Below are 20,533 nucleotides of genomic sequence, written 5' to 3'. Positions count from 1 at the left end.
GATCCTGTGTTGCTGTGGCTCTGGCATAGGCTGGTGGCTATAGCTCCAATTCGACCCCTAGCCTGGGAACCTCCATATGCTGCGGGAGTGGCCCAAGAAATAGCAAAAAGACAAAAAAAAAAAAAAAAGACAAAAAAAAAAAAAAAAAACCCACATCCTAAAAAGAATGTGTGTGTAAATGAATCCAACTTGACGAGCATTGTCTTTAAGTTGGAGAAATCAGCCCACTGTTGGGATTACTGATATTTTTGGATACTACCATCCTTCTTTATCTATTTGCCTCGAATTTTCTATGTTCATTTTATCTCTTTTTGCCTTCTTTTTCAATGGATTTTTTTTCTCTGAATGGAATTTCTATGAAAGATGTTAATGTGCATTTAGCACCTTTTCCCAAGATGTATAACATCCTATGGCCATGGATCCTCTCCTACAAAGATAAAAAGTCACATCTTGCTCTCAGGGTTCATTTCAGAGTAATTCCACAACAGTAGCACTTTTTAGTAAAAAGTAAAATTAGATAAATACGCCCTAAGTATTTGAGATGAACTAGAGCAGGAAAGAGGGAGAACAATATTTGAGTCACTCTATGAGGCAGAGAACAAAATGGCTCTTTTCCCATTTGTAATGAATTGGGATAGTGGGAAAAAAACCCTAACTTTAATTACCGAAAGAATAGCAAAATTAAACATTCTTTGCCAGTCATTTTATACAATAGTTTAATAAGTGAAATGCAACAAAATAGAACTAAAAAAAAAAAAATCTCAATATCTTAAGAAATATTCCAAGAGTTCCCACTATGGCTTTGTGGTAATGAACCTGACTAGTAACCATGAGGACACGGGTTCAACGGCTGGCTTTGCTCAGTGGGTTAAGGATCCAGTGTTGCCATGAGCTGTGGTGTAGGTTGCAGACTCAGCTTGGATCTGGTGTTGCTGTGGCTGCTGTAGGCCAGCAGCCGTAGCTCCAATTCAACCTCTAGCCTGGGAAACTCCATGTACTGTGGGTGTGGCCCTTAAAAAAAAAAAAAAAGCAAAGCAAAAAAGAAATATTCCTTAGGCTTGTCAACAGTGACACAATAAAAGGAACCTATAAGGTAGCTTTATTTTTGGCCTATGTGAAGATCTTTTAACTACCGTTGATAGTGAAGTGAAAATTATATATTTCCTCATTTATTAACTTCTCCCAATCTAAACATTTACTTACCACTTTGTGGTTTTTCTCCAATTTGATAAAACATAGAATGATCTGTGCATAAATATTTATTTTCTCCTAACATTCAAATATCTTATTATTTAGGAAATGTCATTTAAATCCTAAAGATATTATTTTTTGTTCATTTGCTTAAAAAAAAATATAAAACAACCAACGACAAGCCAGGCCATGTGTTAAGTGACGGATTTCTTTCTTTTTTTGTCTTGTTAGGGCCACACTCTCAGCATATGTAGGTTCCCAGGCTAGAGGTCCAATCAGAGCTGTAGCTGCCAGCCTACGCCACAGCCACAGCAACGCTGGATCCTTTACCCACTGAGCAAGGCCAGGGATCGAACCTGTGTTCTCATGGATACTAGTCAGATTCATTTCTGCTGAGCCACAACAGGAACTCCAAGTGATAGCTTCCAAATGTACTACAGAGGGAGGTGAACTTTAAGATCAAACCTGTTCTTATTTTCTACATTATTTCTACACATTAATGAAACAGGGACAAAGCACCATTTCCCTATCTATTTTAAAAGATAAACGTTTTAAAATAGCACATCAGGTCTTAAAAAGAAATATAAACATGTAAGTATATTCAATACTAGTAATTATCAATACTTCTAGGCATATTTCACAGTTTCCTCAGTATCCATTTCAAAGATGTTTGGCTTTGTCACTTTTAAAAAAATTAGAATTGAGACTCTGTGGAATCACATTTCATTTAATTCCTGGTAGATGCTTACTTTAAACATATTTTGAATACGAAGTAAACATTAAAACTCCCACAGGAGGCAGTTAAAAATATCAACACTGATCACAATAGAAATGGAAACCAAGGAAGAAAACTAATTAAGTATGGCTTAGAAAATATTAGTATAGTAATATGGAATAAGTGTTCCACATTCGGGGTGAAAGGACCATGTATTTATTCCTAATTTTTTCATAATAACAATAACACAAGCTATTTTGCAAACTAAACAGCTATTGATAATCATATCCTTCTTCCTATTTCCTTTCGTTTCTTAAAATTTAATTAGAATATAGTTGACTTACAATATTGCATTAGTTTCAGGCGCACAGCAAAATGAATCAGCTATACATATATCCATTCTTTTTTCCCCACAGAGGCTATTAAAACTATTTAGTAGACTTCCCTGTGCTATACAGTAGGTTCCTGTTAATTATCTATTTTATATAGCAGTATGTATATGTTATTCCCACTCTCCAAATACCTCCCTCCCCCCAAAGGTTTCACCTATGGTAACCATAAGTTCAGCTTTGAAATCTGAGTTTGTTTCTGTTTTATAAGTAAGTTCTTTTGTATTATTTTTGTTAGATTCCGCATATAAGTGATATCATACGATGTCTGTCTTACTTCACTTAGTATGACAATCTCTAGGTCCTTCCATGTTTGCAAATGATATTATTTTGTTCTTTTTTTATGGCTGAGTAATACTCCTTTGTATATAGGTACCATATCTTCTTTTTCCATTTCTTTGTCAATGGACATTTAGGTTGCTTCCATGCCTTGGCTGTTGTAAATAGTGCTGCAATGAACGCTGGGGTACATGCATCTTTTTGAATTATGGTTTCCTCCAGATAGATGCCCAGGAGTGGACTGTTAGATCATATTGTAGTTTACTATTTTTCAAAGGAACCTCCATACTGTGTTATACCAATTTATTTTTTTATTTTTTTTTTTTGTCTTTTTGCTATTTCTTGGACCGCCCCTGCGGCATATGGAGGTTCCCAGGCTAGGGGTCGAATCGGAGCCATAGCCACCGGCCTATGCCAGAGCCACAGCAACGCGGGATCCAAGCCGCGTCTGCAACCTACACCACAGCTCACGGCAACACCGGATCCTTAACCCACTGAGCAGGGGCAGGGACCGAACCCACAACCTCATGGTTCCTAGTTAGATTTGTTAACCACTGCGCCACAACGGGAACTCCCTATACCAATTTACATTCCCGCCAACAGTGTGAGAGGGTTCCCTTTTGAATTACGGTTTTCTCCAGATAGATGCCCAGGAGTGGACTGCTAGATCGTATCGTAGCTCTATATTTTTTTAAGGAACTTCCATACTGTCCTCCATAGTTGTTATACCAATTTACATTCCCACCAACAGTGTAAGAGGGTTCCCTTTTCTCCATACCCTTTCCAGCATTTACTGTTTGTAGATGTTTTGATGATGGCCATTCTACTGGCGTGTGGTAGTTTTGACTCGCATTTCTCTAATAATTAGTGATGTTGAGCATCTTTTCATGTGCTTTTTGGCCATCTGTCTTTGGAGAAATGTCTGTTCAGATCTTCTGCCCATTTTTTTTTTATTGAGTTGTATGTTTTTTTGATATAAAGCTGCATGAGATGTTTGTATATTTTGGAGATTAATCTCTTGGCAGTGGCTTTGTTTGCCAAGATTTTTCTGTGGATTGTCTTTTCTTTTTTAGTTTCCTTTCCTGTGCAAAAGCTTTTAAGTTTAATTAGGTTCCATTTGTTTATTTTTCTTTTTATTTTCATTACTCCTAGGAGGTGGATCAAACAAGATATTGCTGTAATTTATGTCAAAGGGTGTTCTGCCTAAGTTTTCTTCTCAGAGTTTTTTGTTTTTTGTTTTTTTCCCTTTCTTTCTTTTTCAGCTGCACCTGTGGGATATAGAAGTTCCCAGGCCAGGGATGGAAATTGAGCCAGAGCTGTGACCTATGCCACAGCTGTGACAATGCCAGATCATTAACCCACTGTACCACACCAAGAACTTCCTCCTCTAGAAGTTTTATTGTATCTGCCTTTGTTTAGGTCCTTAATCCATTTTTGAGCTTATTTTTGTGTATGGTGTTAGAGAGTTCTAATTTCGGTCTTTTGCATGCGGCTGTCCAGTTTTCCTCAGCACCACTTTTTTTTCTTTTTGCTTTTTAGGGCTGCACACGTGGCATATGGAAGTTCTCAGGCTAGAGGTCCAATTGGAGCTGCAGCTGCCAGCCTACACCACAGCCACAGCTACTCCAGATCCGAGCCTTGCTTGTGACCAACACCACATCTCACCACAACACTGGATCCTTAAACCACCGAGCAAGGCCAGGGATCGAACCCGCATCCTCATGAATACTAGTCAGGTTCATTTCTGCTGCACCATAATGGGAACTCCCCAAGCACCACTTATTGAAGAGACTGTCTTTTTTCCATTGCATATTCTTGCCTCCTTTGTCATACATTAATTGACCACAGGCGTTTGGGTTTATTTTTGGGCTTTCTATCCTGTTCCACTGATCTACATTTCTGTTTTTGTGCCAGTACCACACTATTTGATTACTGTAGCTTTGTAGTATGGTCTGCAGTCAGGGAGCCTGATTCCTCAAATCCCAGTCTTCTTTTCAAGACTGCTTTGCCTATTTCAGGTCTTTCGTGTTTCCATACAAAATTTAAAATATCTTGCTCTAGTTCTGTGAACACTGTCATCGGTAATTTGACAGGGATGACATTGAATCTGTAGATTGTGATGGGTAATAGAGTCATTTTGACAATATTGATTCTTCCAACCCAAGAGCATGGTATATCTTTTCATCTGTTTGTGTCATCTTTGATCACTTTCATCAGCATCTTATAGTTTTCCAAGTACAGGTCTTCTGTCTCAAAAATATGGACGGCTTCACAAATTTGTGTGTCATCCTTGCACGGGGCCATGCTAATCTCCTATGTATTATTCCAATTTTAGTAAATGTGCTGCTAAAGTGAACACCTATTTCCATTCAAAGCAATTTTTAAAATCATTTCCCAAATACACTGTAATTGAATGTAACAGGCAGGTGACAGCAATATATGGGTCTCTCTTCTAAATCCTAATATCTATGAACCAATTAAGAATTCCTCAAAAATGAAGCTATGCAAGAATTGATGAGACCTTTCCTACATTTAGTTTGTTCTTTCCTTCTCTTTCACATGCATTTTTCCCTGGATGTGGCACAAACAGGGTTTTTGGAATGTGTGATTTCAAGGTTACAGGTGTGCAGAAAACATGAAAAATGGACAGGGAGACAAAACTATTGCTGTTTCCTGTTTGAGGAAAAAGGGAAGAGCCCTTAGCTGGTGGCTCCACCCTTCCATGAGTCCGCAGATAGCAGCTCATGGATTTCTGAGGCTGTCCCTGACTGTCCCAGGGATTTAGAAGACTGCAGGTAAGGACTTAATCTGTGACCTTGGGCTGAAAATGACTTGTGACAAATGACTGGTGACAAACATAATTTATTCAGAAACCAAATTACTTGCCTCCCTAAATTGTTTTAGAAATAATTCATCTTTTAAGTTTTCTGACTTCTCTAATGATGTAAAAGTAATATCATCCTGTTAAAAGGGAGATGGCTGCACACTGACTTTTGATAAGATAACAAGGATCCCATAAAATGAAAATCATCACTGACCACGCTTTCAGTGGTCACTACATAGTCCCCTCTGGCAGTACAACATCTTTTGGAATAACAAATAATTTGGCCTAAAAAACAAGGCTTCTCCTGTTATGTAAGTTTTCCACAAAATATAGACCAGAGCTGCCTTCACGTGCTGAAATCATCCATGCAGCAAGGCAGCAGTGAAAACGCCTATGAATACCTTGCACCTAAAACGTGCAAGGGATAAGGCGTAACCAACAACTTTCCTGGGAACTCAGGAAAGTACTGTGGAGCTAGCCGACAGGCACCTAAAATCACTGAAAGAGAAAACAAGAAAAGGTCCCAAAGGGGACTTCCTGTCGTGGTGTAGTGGTTAACGAAATCCGACTAGGAACCATGAGGTTGCAGGTTTGATCCCTGCCCTTGCTTAGCGGGTTAAGGATCCGGCATTGCCATGAGCTGTGGTGTAGGTTACAGAAGCGGCTCGAATCCTGCGTTGCTGTGGCTCTGGCGTAAGACGGTGGCTATAGATCCAATTCAACCCCTAGCCTGGGAACCTCCATATGCCGTGGGAGCAGCCCTAGAAAAGGCAAAAAGCAAAAAAAAAAAAAAAAAAAAAAGAAAAGGTCCCAAAGGAAACCAGGCTTCCAGGAGTAACAGAGGAGGATGGCAGCTAAGTGCACATTTCCCGACCTTTCTGGAAATACATCTGCTCTACTCTCTGATCCCCAGACCAAAACAGAGAAGGTGAGGTTTATCAACTTCACTGAGAAACAAACTATGATAAAAATTTTGCTGCACCCCTTGGCCTTGGATCCCTAAGACCTGAGGGATCTAACATTTCTGTACATTAAGTTGGAGGAGGAACAATTTCACTGTTGAGATAAGTGATGCTTCAGTCCATTCAGATATGAAATTACCTTTGGGGTCCTAAGGCAAGAGATTTTTACCTTCTCTGTCTTTCAAGTCCAGAGGAGACAGGGTCAGCGAAATCAGAGGCAAGGCCATCAGTTCTGCCTTTTCCTTTATGGCTAAGCTGGAAAAGAGTTTGTGATTGTGCTTGCACAGAGGACGTGTGCACAATGCAGAAGTCATTTTCCAGCGGGTTGGTGGCTAATTGCTCGTTCTAAAACACCTAGAGAACACAGCCTGCCACTTCAGGAGGGCAATGAGATCTGCAGCTACCACCCAATCACATTAACCATTAAGCTGATTATGTAGGGTCTCCACAGGAAAAATCTCCACCCAGACAAGTGTGTGCATGCACGCGCACACACACACACACACACACACACACACACACACACGCTCTTTCTCCCTTCCCCCCAGGATTCCTCCACCCAGACTCACACACACACATACACACATCCCATTTTCAAGTTATGAAGGCAATGCACTCAATCAATGATATTCAAGCCCCTAGGCCCAACAATAAACAAAAACACTTCTCATCTGGCTTTTCTGGGGAATATCTATTGGAGAAACACAGTCTTTGAAACCCTAACTATGAGAACTTCTAACAAGGTCCCAGCTGCTGACAGTCCCTCAGCAATGGCAATAGCTTTTGTCTTTTTTCTTATTAGCTTAAAAGCTCTTTGGCTGTTTACTGAAAAGAGCAGGGAAGATAGAGCAGTAGATTACCAGGTCCCCTGGAGGAAAGAGCAGACGGAACAAAAGTAGGGAGACAGGACAAATGGTGAGGCAGAGAATTCTGTCTCCTGTTTAGCCGTCCCCTGGCCCCTCATGAAGCATCTCTGCTGCTGACGGGTATCATGCAGAGGCAGTCAGATGACAGGGCAGTTACCTAAGCAAAGACTCAAAATGGCCCACGAAACACTTCAGGTTTGCAAACCCATCCAGGCACTTGTGCTCCAACATACAGCTTGTTCTAAAAATATCAGAGGTGAAGAGTTCCCGTTGTGGCACAGCGGAAACAAATCTGACTAGGAACCATAAGGTTGCGGGCAATCCCTGGCCTTGCTCAGTGGGTTAAGGATCCGGCATTGCCATGAGCTGTGGTGTAGGTTGCAGAAGCGGCTGGGATCCTGCGTTGCTATGGCTCTGCTGTAGGCCAGCGGCTACAGCTCCAACTGGATCCCTAACCTGGGAACCTCCATATGCCGCGGATGTGGCCCTAGAAAGACAAAAAGACAATAAATAAATAAATAAAATAATCAGAGGTGAGAAACACCACAAAAGTGAGTTCTTCTGAAAACTCTGTGAATTTTCCCAGGAAGAAGGAAAACAATTTCAGTTGCCCAGACTGCTGTTCCAAGCACTCAGGCTTCAGTTGTCAAGGTCAGCGTTGTGTATCTCTGCCAGCTGCACCAGGAAATCCATGACTCCCTTCCCTAGGCGTCCACCTGAATCTTCACTCTCTCTTTCTTGTCTCCCTGCCCGAGAAGTAGGAAAGATCAGGGAAGGTCCGGTTCAGCTTGAACTTCACGTCCAGGCTGAGGCTTCTGCTGGAGTAGGGAAGATAGCAGATGCCAGCCTGGAGATGCTCTGATGGCCCCGTCAGGGACAAGGTCATCAACATGGTGGTTTCCTTCCTGTGACCTCGGTGACGGAGCACTGGCTTTGATGAAAAAGTACCAAACCCACCTCTGCATCTGAGGGGGATATGCATACATATGATCCGTTCCTGAGGACCAGCAGCTCTCTGTTCACTGGCCTTTAGCGTGGATAAAACCCTCCTTTCCGCATCCAGGGACAGAGACTGTTCGTGTCTTCATACATGAGACCACAAAAGGAAGACCCGGGGAGGAACCCATACCCTGAACGGATAACTGCAGCAAGGTCTTAGGGCTGCTTCTACCAGCCACTTATCTTCTGAGCACAGAAGTCTGGAGCTAGCTTGCCTGGTATTGATTTGTGGCTCTGTTTACTAGCTGTGTGACCTTGGGCAAGTTACTTACTTTCACTGTGCCTACAGTTTCCTTATTCATTAAATGAGGATAATAAAAGGACTCACTTCCCCGGTTACTGGTGAAGATAGCAAGAGAGAATACTTAAAGCTCTTACAACAATACATAGGGAGCATTATCACCATCATTAACAGAAATAGGTCGAGCTTTTGCAATAGTCCACTCGCCATTCTGTGGTCACAGAAACAGCCACTCTATTGGGTGCCGCGGATTCCCCAGGAAGGAGACAAATGCAGAGCGATGACATAGGATGAACCTGACAGCAGGTCCTATGGAGGTCACCAATGGAAAGTTAGAAACTGCCCTTCTTAAAAGCCCTTTAGCTGAATTCAGGTGCATTGAGCTGATGGAACAGTCACCTAGGAGACATGCCCTCCCAGGAGAGTCAGGTGCAGTGGGTGACAAGTGACTCACTGATTAGAACCAGTGGGTGATACAGTGAATCACTGATTAAAATCCATCTTCCCAGGATTCTTCAGAAGGTGACCTATGACCCTGACCCTCTGAAGCAGAGGACACTGCTTCTTTGTTATGACACTGAGGACTCTGCATGCCTGCTATGAACATGGACTTGAATTGAGGAAGAGAGTGCAGCGATTTTTTTCTAAAAAAACTGTAGCCATAGCAGACTGTATATATTGAAAACATATACTGTTTTCGCATCAGTGGCTTTCCATCTTGCTTATTTACTTTTTTTTTTTTTAAGGGCTGAACATGCAGCATATGGATGTTCCCAAGCTAGGGGTTGAACTGGAGCTATGGCTGCCAGCCAACACAGGATCCGAGCCATGTCTGTGACCTACGTCACGGTTCACGGCAACGCCAGATCCCCAACCCACTGAGGGGGATTATTAATTTTACCTTTCGGGAAAAAAAAGATAGGGCCATTCACTGTAGGGTAAATCTCTTTTTCCTTAAAATACCAGGTACTACGTATATTTCTGCATCTCCATCTTCTTTTCTTTAAGATGGAAACTTTATGGACACTCAAGAGATGATACTACTGAACAAGCATCAACAGTAAGTCTAGAATTTATTCACTAAATAAATACTTGCTGATCACTTACAATTTTTTTTTCTCTTTTTGTTTTGTTTTCTATTTTATCAAGCCAACCATTTGGTGATGGCCCTGAAATTGCTTCCTGCATGTGTAATCATGATGCGAAGCTTGCAGAGAATGAAAAGTCACTTAAAACAAGTGGACAAGGCTGACATGAAGGCTGACACAGTTTATAGGAAAATGTGGAGGCGCAAAACAGGACTCCTCTTCGTCAACGTCAGTTACACAAAAAGACCAGCAAACCTTTCACTCTCAGGCTTGTCCATGTGCTCAGTGATTGGCAGTAACATGGAGATCTGTTGTCTTTGGACTCCTTCTAGATCTTTGTGTGTATGTGAGCATAAAAATCACGACAGTAACAGATTATAACCATCAAATAAAATTGGAAACTGTGAATATCACTGATAAGAATAAATATATTTAAAACTTGATGGGTAAGCAGGACATTTACAGTTTCAAAGTACCTCCCACAAAACAGTTACTAATTACAAGGAGAAAAAGAAGGACCTGACAGTGGAGAAACCTGAGAGACACTGTCTTAAGGGCTCAGAGTGCATTTCATGGGTAACAGGACAAATTAAAAATGGATGTGCGAAGAGAACAGCATCACTTCTGTGATGTTCCTGCCAAAGATGCACAACCTGACTCTGATCCTGAGGAAACATCAGACAAACCCAAACTGAGATGCGGGCCACAAAATACCTAGCCTGCAGTCTCCAAAAGTGTGAGCATCCCGAACGGCGGGGAAGACCAGGGACTGCTTCAGACTGAAGGAGACTAAAGAGATTGGAGAACTGAATGCGCTGTGGGATGGGGGCTGGATTTTTTTTTTTTTTTTTTTTTTTGCTATAAAGGACACTGTTGGAACCAATATAATGGGGCCTGACGATTAGAAGGATGTAACGCATGAATCTTAATTTCCTGAATTTTGATTTTTCTTTTAGAATACCCTTGTTTGCAAGACATACATGCTGCAGTATTGGAGGTGCTGGCCACCACTGCTGAAGGCGACTCACTCTTAAAAGGGGTTGGGGGGTTCCCGCGGTGGCACAGCAGATGAAGGATCTGGCATTGTTTCTGCAGCGACACAGATTTGATCTCTGACTTGGGAACTTTCACATGCCTCGGTGCAGCCAAAAAGAAGGGGGTTTAGGGAAAAGAGTCCTTTGTACATCCAAACCAGTGTAAGTGTTTCAATATGCACTGCCAATACATTTTATTTATCTACTTTTAAAAAATATACACACATGTATTATGGACATGTTGTGCTATCCCAATATAATACAACCTATAAAACTTAGAAAAATAGAAATATAAGTCAGATAAGGAAATTAAATAGAAAATACACAGCTATTGAAATTAATTTAGGAGAGTTTAACATAATGTTAACATAAATGTTATCTGCCCTGTAGATAAGCTTCCCATTTTTTTATTCATCACATATTTTAAGGAACAGCAAGGCTCGAAAGCTGGGCTCCGTGCCAGGCAGTGTGAAGGCAACGCACACGTCTATCCTGAGCTCTCGAGCTCCTGAATTACCCAACCTTCACCCCGAGGAGCAGCTGCTTTGGAGCACATACACAGGGTAATCTAGAGGTCTCTTAGAACCCAAGAGCATTCCATCCTAACCTGATCCTGGGAGTGGCCAATCTGTTTCAACCAAAATTGAAATTACTGGGGAATAAAAAGCTTCAGTGCAGGAGTTCCTGTCATGGCGCAGCAGAAACAAATCCAACTAAAAGCCATGAGGTTGTGGGTTCGATCCCTGACCTTGCTCAGTGGGTTACGGATCTGGCGTTGCTGTGGCTGTGGTGTAGGCCGGCAGCTGTAGCTCTGATTTGACGCTTACTTGGGAACCTCCATATGCCATGGGTGCAGCCCTAAAAAAAGCACTTCAATGCAGCATAGGTACCCTTATTTGCTTTGAGATAGATTTTAAAAAAATTACAGGAGTTCCCGTTGTGGCTCAGTGGAAACGAATCTGCCTAGGATGGCGGTTCAATCCCTGGCCTCACTCAGTGGGTTAAGGCTCCAGCGTTGCTGCGAACTGTGGTGTAGGTCGCAGACTCGGCTCCAATCTGACATTGCTGTGGCTGTGGTGTAGGCTGGCAGCTACAGCTCTAATTCACTCTCTAGCCTGGGAACCTCCATATGCCACGGGTGTGGCCCTAAAAAGACCAAAAAAAAAAAAAAATTACAAGGAGTTTTGACTATATATACACATTGGAGAAAAGCTGTTTAAATTATGTTAGGATAAATCAGAGTTACTTTATAGGAAGCCAAGGCATCTTAAATATTCTACTGGTTCTTCCTCATTATTCAGTGACTTCAAATATCACTTCTTTCAGACAGGCCTTCCCTGACTGACTTGTCACCCATCAAGTCATTCTCTATCCCCTACTATTCATTTTCAGCATAGTATTTATTATCTGAACTTCTGATTCACTTGTTTGTATGTTAAATATCTTTCTCTCCTTCATGTTCCACGAGGGCTGGCATGTCATCAAGTTCACCACTGCTTCTTAGCACTCGTAACCACGGCTGGCACAATGCTCAGTGACCTGGGCCACAGCCAAGACACTAGACCCTTAACTGCTAGGCCACCAGGGAACTCCTGGGAATTTGTACACCCAGCTGGTAGGAATGCAAACAGGTACAACTTTAGAGACTATTTGACAGGATCTGCTTAAACAAGTGCACCCTGACGAGCCAGTAAAACCATTCCTGATCACATACCCTGAGGAGACCCTCCCTCTACCCACCTCCACACACACAGGACACACACACAACATTCACAACATCGCTTGTGCATAAGAACAGGTAAATCAATGATGGTATATATTTGCAAAACAGTATAGTATTCAGCAAGGGAAACTGAATATGTATTTCAACATGGATTAATCTTACAGATAGAATATTGGAAGAGAAACTTACACAGTTCTGCCATTTTTATAAAATTTAAAATAATGTAAAATGCTATGCACTTCATTAGTGTTTTACATTTTTCACTGTACAGATCCTATACATTTTTTTTCTTCCCTTTTTTTTTTTTTTTTCTTTAGGGCTACACATGCAATATGGAAGTTCCCAGGCTAGGGGCTGAACTGGAGCTGCAGGTGTCGGCCTACACTACAGGCACAACAACACTAGATCCGAGCTGCGTCTGCGACCTACACCACAGCTCACGGCAACGCTGGATCCTTAACCCACTGAGCGAGGCCAGGGGTCAAACCCGTAACCTTATGGTTCCTAGTCGGATTCATTTCCGATGTGCCACGACGGGAACTCCATCTTCACTTACTTAAAAATTTGCTTTACACCAGCACGTTGCTTTTTACAAAAGATGTACCTTAGTATCTGTTTTTGTGAAGTGAAATAAATCCAAAGAGGATTTTCCTTTCTATGAAAAATGGTGAAAACACATTCAGCCCCTGTTCTGCCATGGCCAGCACAGAGGCAGGGCACCCGAGCAGCAAGACTGACCCTGCAAAGCTCCGTCCCAGGAAACTACCCTCAGCATCTCAGCATCAAACGGCCGATGAACCCGAACTGTGCCTGAGAGCATCTATGCTTTACCCTGATTTATTGTGAGTCCGCTAGTAAGATGTGCCGTAAGTAACTGTTTCTACGCTTTGCGCCATTTCGGTTCATGAAAGGTTTGGTAAGAACACTGCACTTTCGGAGAGAGGGGGAAACCTGTATCTGAACATTTTGTTGCCCTACAAATACGTCAATTTCACATGGTTAAACTTAATAAAAAGTTAAAATTGTATGGGAAATGATCAACATGGAATTTAGGATAATGGTTATCTCTGGGAGAAGGCTTCATTGTATTAGCAAAATTTTACTTTCTAAATTCAGTGGGCACATAGGCTTTCTTTATATTAGTCTTTGTCCTTTTTGCATAACCTAAAAATTGCCCCTATACTGAGAGCCTGAGATAGATTCCTTCACATAGGAGGGATGACCAAGCGTGGAGGTTATTTGCCTGTGTCTTCCCCGAGCTTCTTGGGAAAACAGGGGTCAAGGCAACGGTACACACAGGGAGCCTGATTTGGGAAGTGACCCCCCAGGACAGGAGAGTGAACAGGGGAGGAGGGAGAGCCGGTCCTCCGTCCATCCGTCCAGGTTGTGTTACCAAGCTGGTCACCTCTGTGGGCGGCTGAGGCTTGATCCCGCTGGGAGCCCTCTGTAGAGCTAGGACCCTCAGAATCAGTGGCCGGAGTCAGAGGAGGAGGGACTTACTGGCTTCAGTCCCCTCCTGGTCAAGGGCTGCCCCGTGAGAAGTTAACTCCCTCACGCTGCTATGTCTGCACAGGCATCCATATGGCCAAGCAACTTTGCGGAGGCGGCAGAGAAACACTGGGACAAAAAGCAGGATATTCACAGTGTCGTGAAGGCCAGCAGCTGCGGGGTGACACACCTGCACACAGCTGAGTGCTCTGGCCACTGCTGGACTGAAAAGGTGGGCCAACAGGGTGCAACGAGGGGCCAAAGTGTTACCATCCATAAATACTACATATCATACACGTACGTATTTTATATATATTATATATGTGTGTGTGTAAAAGCATATTACAAAGAATGCTAAACTCAAGAAAAATGGGGGGCTTTTGCTTTTTTTATTGTGGTAAAATATACAAAACACAAAATTGAGCATTTTTCACCATTTTTTAAGGGTACAATGAAAGTATAAGCATTAAGTGTAGCATTAAGTATATTCACACTGTTATACACAACCACTATCCATCTGCAAAAGTTTTCATTGTCCCAAATGGAAACTCTGGACCAATTACACTGTAACTCCCCCTTCCCCGCTTCCTACAGGCCCTGGCAACCACCATCCTACTTTCCGTCTCATGTAAGAAGAATCATACAATATTTGTCCTCTTGGGTCTGGCTTATTTCACTAAACATAGTATCTTTCTTCTTCTTCTTCTTCTTTTTAAGGCCACATCCATAGCACATGGAAGCTCCTAGGCCAGGGATAGACTCTGAGCTGCAGCTGCAATCTCCATCACAGCTGCGGCCACACCAGATCCTTAACTTACTGTGCCTGGCCAGGGATGGAACCTGTACCTCGGCAGCAACCTGGGCCAGTGTAGAGACAACAGTAGATCCTTACCCTGCTGAGCTGCAGCGGGAAGTCCTAGCACAGTATCTTTCAGAGTTCCTCCATGGCGTAGTATATATCAGAATTTCATTTGTTCTTAAGGCTGAATAATATTCTATTATATGTATACACTGCATTTTATTAACTTATCCATCGATGGACATTTGAGTTGTTTCCACTTTTTGGCAACTATGAATAACTGCTGCTGTGATCATTAGTGTTCAAATACCTGCTGGAGTCCTTGCTTTCCATTCTGCTGTGTATATAGACACCCTGAAGCAAAACTGCTGGATCATATAGTAATTCTTTGCCTCATTTTTTGAAGAACTGCCATACCATTTTCCAAAGCAGTCATACCATCTTATGTTCCCACCAGCAATGCACAAAGGTTCCAGTTTCTCCACATCCTTGTCAATGTTTGTTTTGTTTTTAATAATAGCCACCAACCCGATGGGTATGAAGTTATCTCACTGTGAATTTGATCTGTATTTCCCTAGTTATTAGTGATGCTGAGCATCCCTTCATGTGTTTATTGGCCATTTTGACATCTCCTTTGGAGAAATGTGTCTATTCAAATTGTTGCCCATTTTTCAATGGGTTGTACATACCCAACTTGGTTTTTGTTGAATTTTAGGAGTTCTTTATATATTCTGAGTATTAATCTCTTATCAGGTACATGATTTGAAAATATTTTCTCCCATTCTTTTTACTCTGTGGATACTGTCAACTGATGCACGTACTTTCAAATTTTTTTTAAATTTAATTTTATTTTTTGTCTTTTTGCTATTTCTTGGGCCGCTCCCGCGGCATATGGAGGTTCCCAGGCTAGGGGTTGAATGGGAGCTGTAGCCACCAGCCTATGCCAGAGCCACAGCAACGCAGGATCCGAGCCGCGTCTGCAACCTACACCACAGCTCACGGCAACGCCAGATCGTTAACCCACTGAGCAAGGGCAGGGACCGAACCCGCAACCTCATGGTTCCTAGTCAGATTCGTTAACCACTGTGCCATGGTGGGAACTCCCGTATTTTCAATTTTGATGAAATCTGATTTATCTATTTTTTTCTATGGTTGCCTGTGCTTCTGGTGTCATACTCAAACAATAAACGCCAAATCCAATGTCAAGAAGCCTTCTCACTATGTCTTCTGAGAGTTTATAGTTTTATAGCTCTTACATTTAGGTTTTTGATCCATTTTGAATTAATTTTTGTATAGCGTGTAAGGTAAGGGTCTAACTTCATTCTTTTGCATGTAGATATCCAGTTTTCCCAGCATTACTTGTTGAAAAGACCTTTTCTCATTGTATGGTCTTGATATTCTTGTTGAAAGCAATGTGACCATATATGTTACGTAAGGATTTATTTCTGGACTCTCTGTTGTAGTCAGCTGGTCAGTATGTCCATCTTTGTGCCAGTACCACTCTGCTTTTTTTTAAATTGAGATATAATTGACATGTAAGTACCAGACTACTTTGATTACTATAGCTTTGTATTCAATTTTGAAGTCAGAAACTCTGAGTTCTCCAACTCTGTTCTTTTACAATCTTTTACAAAATTGTTTTGGCTATTTGGGGGGTCTCTTGAGATTCTATGAATTTTAGGGTGAGTTTTTCTATTTCTGCAGGAAACATCATTGGATTTTGAGAGAGACTGCACCACATCTGCAGACTGCTTAGGCAGTACTGACATCTTAGCAGCAATGTTTTATAGCTTTCAGTGTACAAGTGAAAAATGAGTTCTTTTTTTTTTTTTTTTTTTTTGTCTTTTGTCTTTTGTTGTTGCTATTTCTTGGGCCGCTCCCGTGGCATATGGAGGTTCCCAGGCTAGGGGTCGAATCAGAGCTGTAGCCACCGGTCTACGCCAGAGCCACAGCAACGCGGGATCCGAGCCGAGTCTGCAACCTACACCACAGCTCACGGCAACGCCGGATCGTTAACCCACTGAGCAAGGGCAGGGATCGAACCCGCAACCTCATGGTTCCTAGTCGGATTCGTTAACCACTGCGCCACGACGGGAACTCCAAAAATGAGTTCTTAAGCAAGCTCAAATACTTTGTTACCCTATAGAAGAGGCTTGACTAGAATTTCTTCTAGCTCTAAACTTCTATGATTCTCTAGTATTTAAAACTAGCCTTGAAGTTAACTAAATGTTTACTAATTCCTGGCCAGAATGGCACTACAGATTCAATGAAACAAGTATTTACTAAAAATGTTTTATGTTCTAGGCATGTTAAAAATACAATTCACAGAGTTCCTGTCATGGCTCAGTGGTTAATGAATCTGACTAGGAACCACGAGGTTGCAGGTTCGATCCTTGGCTCCCTCAGTGGGTTAAGGATCCAGCGTTACCATGAGCTGTGGTGTAGGTGGCAGATACAGCTCGGATCTGGCATTGCTGTGGCTGTGGTGTAGGCCAGTAGCTATAGCTCTGATTAGACCCTAGCCTGGGAAGCTCTATATGCCGTGGGTGCGGCCCTAGAAAAAACAAAACAAAACAAAAAAATTCAGTTCACTGTAACAAACATGCTTCCCTTTGATCCGTCTTTTTCAATTCCTAAAATTAAAACAAATTACTTTCCTCAAAAGATTTACTTCTTCCTGGAGTTTCCGTCGTGGCACAGTGGTTAATGAATCCGGCCAGGAACCATGAGGTTGCAGGTTTGATCCCTGGCCTTGCTCAGTGGGTTAAGGATCCAGCGTTGCCGTGAGCTGTGGTGTAGGTTGCAGACTCGGCTCAGGTCCCGCATTGCTGTGGCTCTGGTGTAGGCCGGTGGCTACAGCTCCGATTAGACCCCTAGCCTGGGAACCTCCATATGCCATGGGAGCGGCCCAAGAAATGGCAAAAAGACAAAAAAAAAAAAAAAAAAAAAAGATTTATTTCTTCAGTTGGAAGTTTGTATCAGAACACTTAACAATTGATTAGATCTGAGAATCAGCATATTTCAGTTAATCCCCAAATAGCGTTTACTTAAGTAATATTTTCTATTCTTCTTCAAACAGAGGATATAGAAGCCAAATGCTCGACAGAAAGTTTTATATCGTACACATGATAACACAGATCCCAGAAGAATGTGGGCCAGTGTGTCTGAAATTACAATTTCAGATTGAATCTCCTACGTACTAATTAACCTCACTCAGCTCACAGGTCTGTTTCTTCGTCATAGCTCTATATCACTAATCCTCTATAATCACCTTACAGAATCCACTCACTCAACAAACACTTAGCAGGCACTGCTCTCTACTGGGACCTGCATTAACTGTTAAGTGTCACTAATCAAAAGGCAGAACCAGGAGAGCAAGGAGAATTGTCCTAATACACTCCAACTATGGGAGTTCTCGGTGTGGCTCAGTGGTTAATGAATCCGACTAGGAACCATGAGGTTGCGGGTTCGATCCCTGGCCTCACTCAGTGGGTTAAGGATCTGGCACTGCCGTGAGCTGTGGTGTGGGTTGCAGATGCAGTTTGGATCCCGTGTTGCTGTGGCTCTGGTATAGGCTGGTAGCTACAGCTCCGATTGGACCCCTAGCCTGGGAACCTCCATATGCCACGGGAGTGGCCCAAGAAATGGAAAAAAAAAAAATACACACACACACACACACACACACACACACACACACACACACTCTCCAGCTACGGTCAGTAGGAAAATGAATCAAATGTTGTATGGTGAGGCAGTCAGGAGAAACAGTTTTATGTACAAGGAGTAGCTGCTTTGCCACGAGACTCATCCAAAAGCCAAATGCACTTCTTGGTAAAGTCAGTCCTATCGGAAATACGGCTTTGCATCAACATGTACCGAGTCCCTTCAGACACACAGACCTCAACCCCAAAGAAAAAACAGTCCAGTTTCTCCCACTAGACAAACCTAAATTGTATTCTGAAAACCCTCACGTTCAAATCAGAAGCCTGCTTCATTTTTCCTTATTTTAAGAAAGGGAACCCTGGGGTTAAAAATGAGAGGTCAGTAAAATTCACACTGGGACAACTTCCAGTCTGTTATGGAAACACTGACGAAAATGTAGAGCCCAAATCCAGCAAAATCAAAAATGAAGGTTCACCTTTTCTTGGCAACAGTTCCTGTGGTATTCCGTCTACCACTCAGAAGAGGGTAAAAGTTCACTCCAACAATTATAAAGTTATGAAGACAAAAACCTTTCCAAGTCAGGAAGACAACTAAAGTTCTTTTGAATATACAGCATTTAATTGCAGTCAGGATTATTTTGCCCATAATCCATCAGAAGTGGTTTTTGTTTTGCTTTGTTTTTGGTACACATGTGGATGACCTGCACAAACAGGTTATTCTAGGAGAAACTAAAGCAAAACAAGACACTGATAGAAGAAAACCGTAAAGGAAAAGATCTGATTCTCCCCATACTTTCTACCTAGTGATCTACATATAATTTGCTACATAAACAGGTTTTCTGCAGCTATTCATATTACCATGAAAGCTTTTATATAAAATTTACTATGAGTAAGAACTGTGCATAACATGAAGTCCACTAAACTGTTACGAGAATTTCTGATATGATTTCTAATATAAATCAAGGTTAGCTGTAACCTCAAATGGTTTTAAAAATGAAAGCCAAGAATTCACCACTTTGGGAGTTCCCACTGTGGTGCAGTGGGTTAAGAATCTGACTGCTGAGGCTTGCGTCACTGAGGAGGCGTGTGTTCACTCCCCAGCCTGGCACAGTGGGTTAAAGGATCCGGCATTGCCATGGCCATGGCATAGGTCACAGCTGCAGCTCAGATTCAATCCCTGGCCTGGGAACTTTCATATGCTGGAAATTTTTAACATGGCCATATTAAAAAAAGAAGAAGAATTCACTACTTTGGCAAGTTAAAAAAAAGAATCCCTAAGCTATAGATAAAAAAGAAAAAGTTGGAATAGATAAGACTGTGAAGTTTCTTTTTTCTTCTTTTTTTTTTAACAGCCACATCTGAGGTATATGGAAGTTTCCAGACTAGGGTTTGAATTGGAGCTGCAACTGCAGGCCTACACCACAGCCACAAAAACACAGGTTTCTTAACCCACTGAGTGAGGCCAGGGATCGAACCTGCATCCTCACGGAGACTATATCGGGTTCTTAACCCGCTGAGCCACAATGGGAACTCCAGACTGAGGTTTCTTGAAGAAATCTTCTAACTTTAAGATAAACTCATAATACATGTGGTTTCTCATGCTAACAAAGTTAATGTAATTATTTATTACATGAAAATTCAGAGCTCTTAAAACGCTGAGAAGCACGACTTCAAAATGTCTACACTGTGACTGAACTTGGGAAAGTAAATGGCATTTGTACATGAACACAACCCCAAAGGGTACAAACCCGGGAGCTGCCACCCTCTCCTGCTCCCCTTCCAGGTCTTTGCATCTCTAGGCTGGTTTCCCGCAAAAGCACCCCAGCAGGCCCCTGCTTCTGGCTCTTCTGCCACCACTCAGCCCTTCCTGATGTGTGACTCCGTCACGCCTTTGCTCAGAGACTACTGACCACAGAAGGGCGAGTCTGCAGGATGCTCCACCCTCACTTTTCCAGCCCCATTTCTCTTTGGCTCCCTCTCATTTCTGCTCCTGCCACACTGAACTGCTTGCTACTCCCCAAAGTGAGTGGTCCATGCTCTCCTGATTTGGCTCTTTTGCTCATTCTGTTCCCTTTGGCTGGAATGTCCTTTCCCTCTCCTGCTAAACCCCTTCCTGACTCACAGAGCTCTTGTGAAATGCCATCCCCTGGAAGATCTCTCTCTCCATCTGGCTGTGATCCTCTCTCCTTTGATACCTCAGTACTTTGAAGCGTCTCTAAAGGCACTAGTATTCCATGGAACATAATTTACTTAACTCCACCGCAGGGCAGGAA

At 42.3% G+C, this 20,533-nt stretch overlaps 1 protein-coding gene and 1 non-coding gene across 5 annotated transcripts in view; both read right to left on the bottom strand.

The window, feature by feature from the left end:
- RCAN3 (RCAN family member 3) overlaps positions 1-20,533 on the bottom strand; it is a 40,136-nt gene that overhangs the window by 8,612 nt on the left and 10,991 nt on the right. The gene's annotated exons all lie outside the window — the stretch shown is intronic.
- LOC146402606 (U6 spliceosomal RNA) lies at positions 4,828-4,933 on the bottom strand. Its single transcript, XR_014808788.1, has one exon. It is a non-coding gene; the product is annotated as a U6 spliceosomal RNA (small nuclear RNA).

Source organism: Sus scrofa, chromosome 6 (genome assembly GCF_054392235.1).
Source record: "Sus scrofa isolate SSC_HxYL_T2T_F1_AM1 chromosome 6, Sscrofa_HxYL_maternal_Yorkshire_Landrace_v2.0, whole genome shotgun sequence".
Classification (NCBI taxonomy): Eukaryota; Metazoa; Chordata; class Mammalia; order Artiodactyla; family Suidae; genus Sus; species Sus scrofa.
Note: the sequence above shows the minus strand (reverse complement) of the source record. Positions and strands in the feature narration are given on the sequence as shown.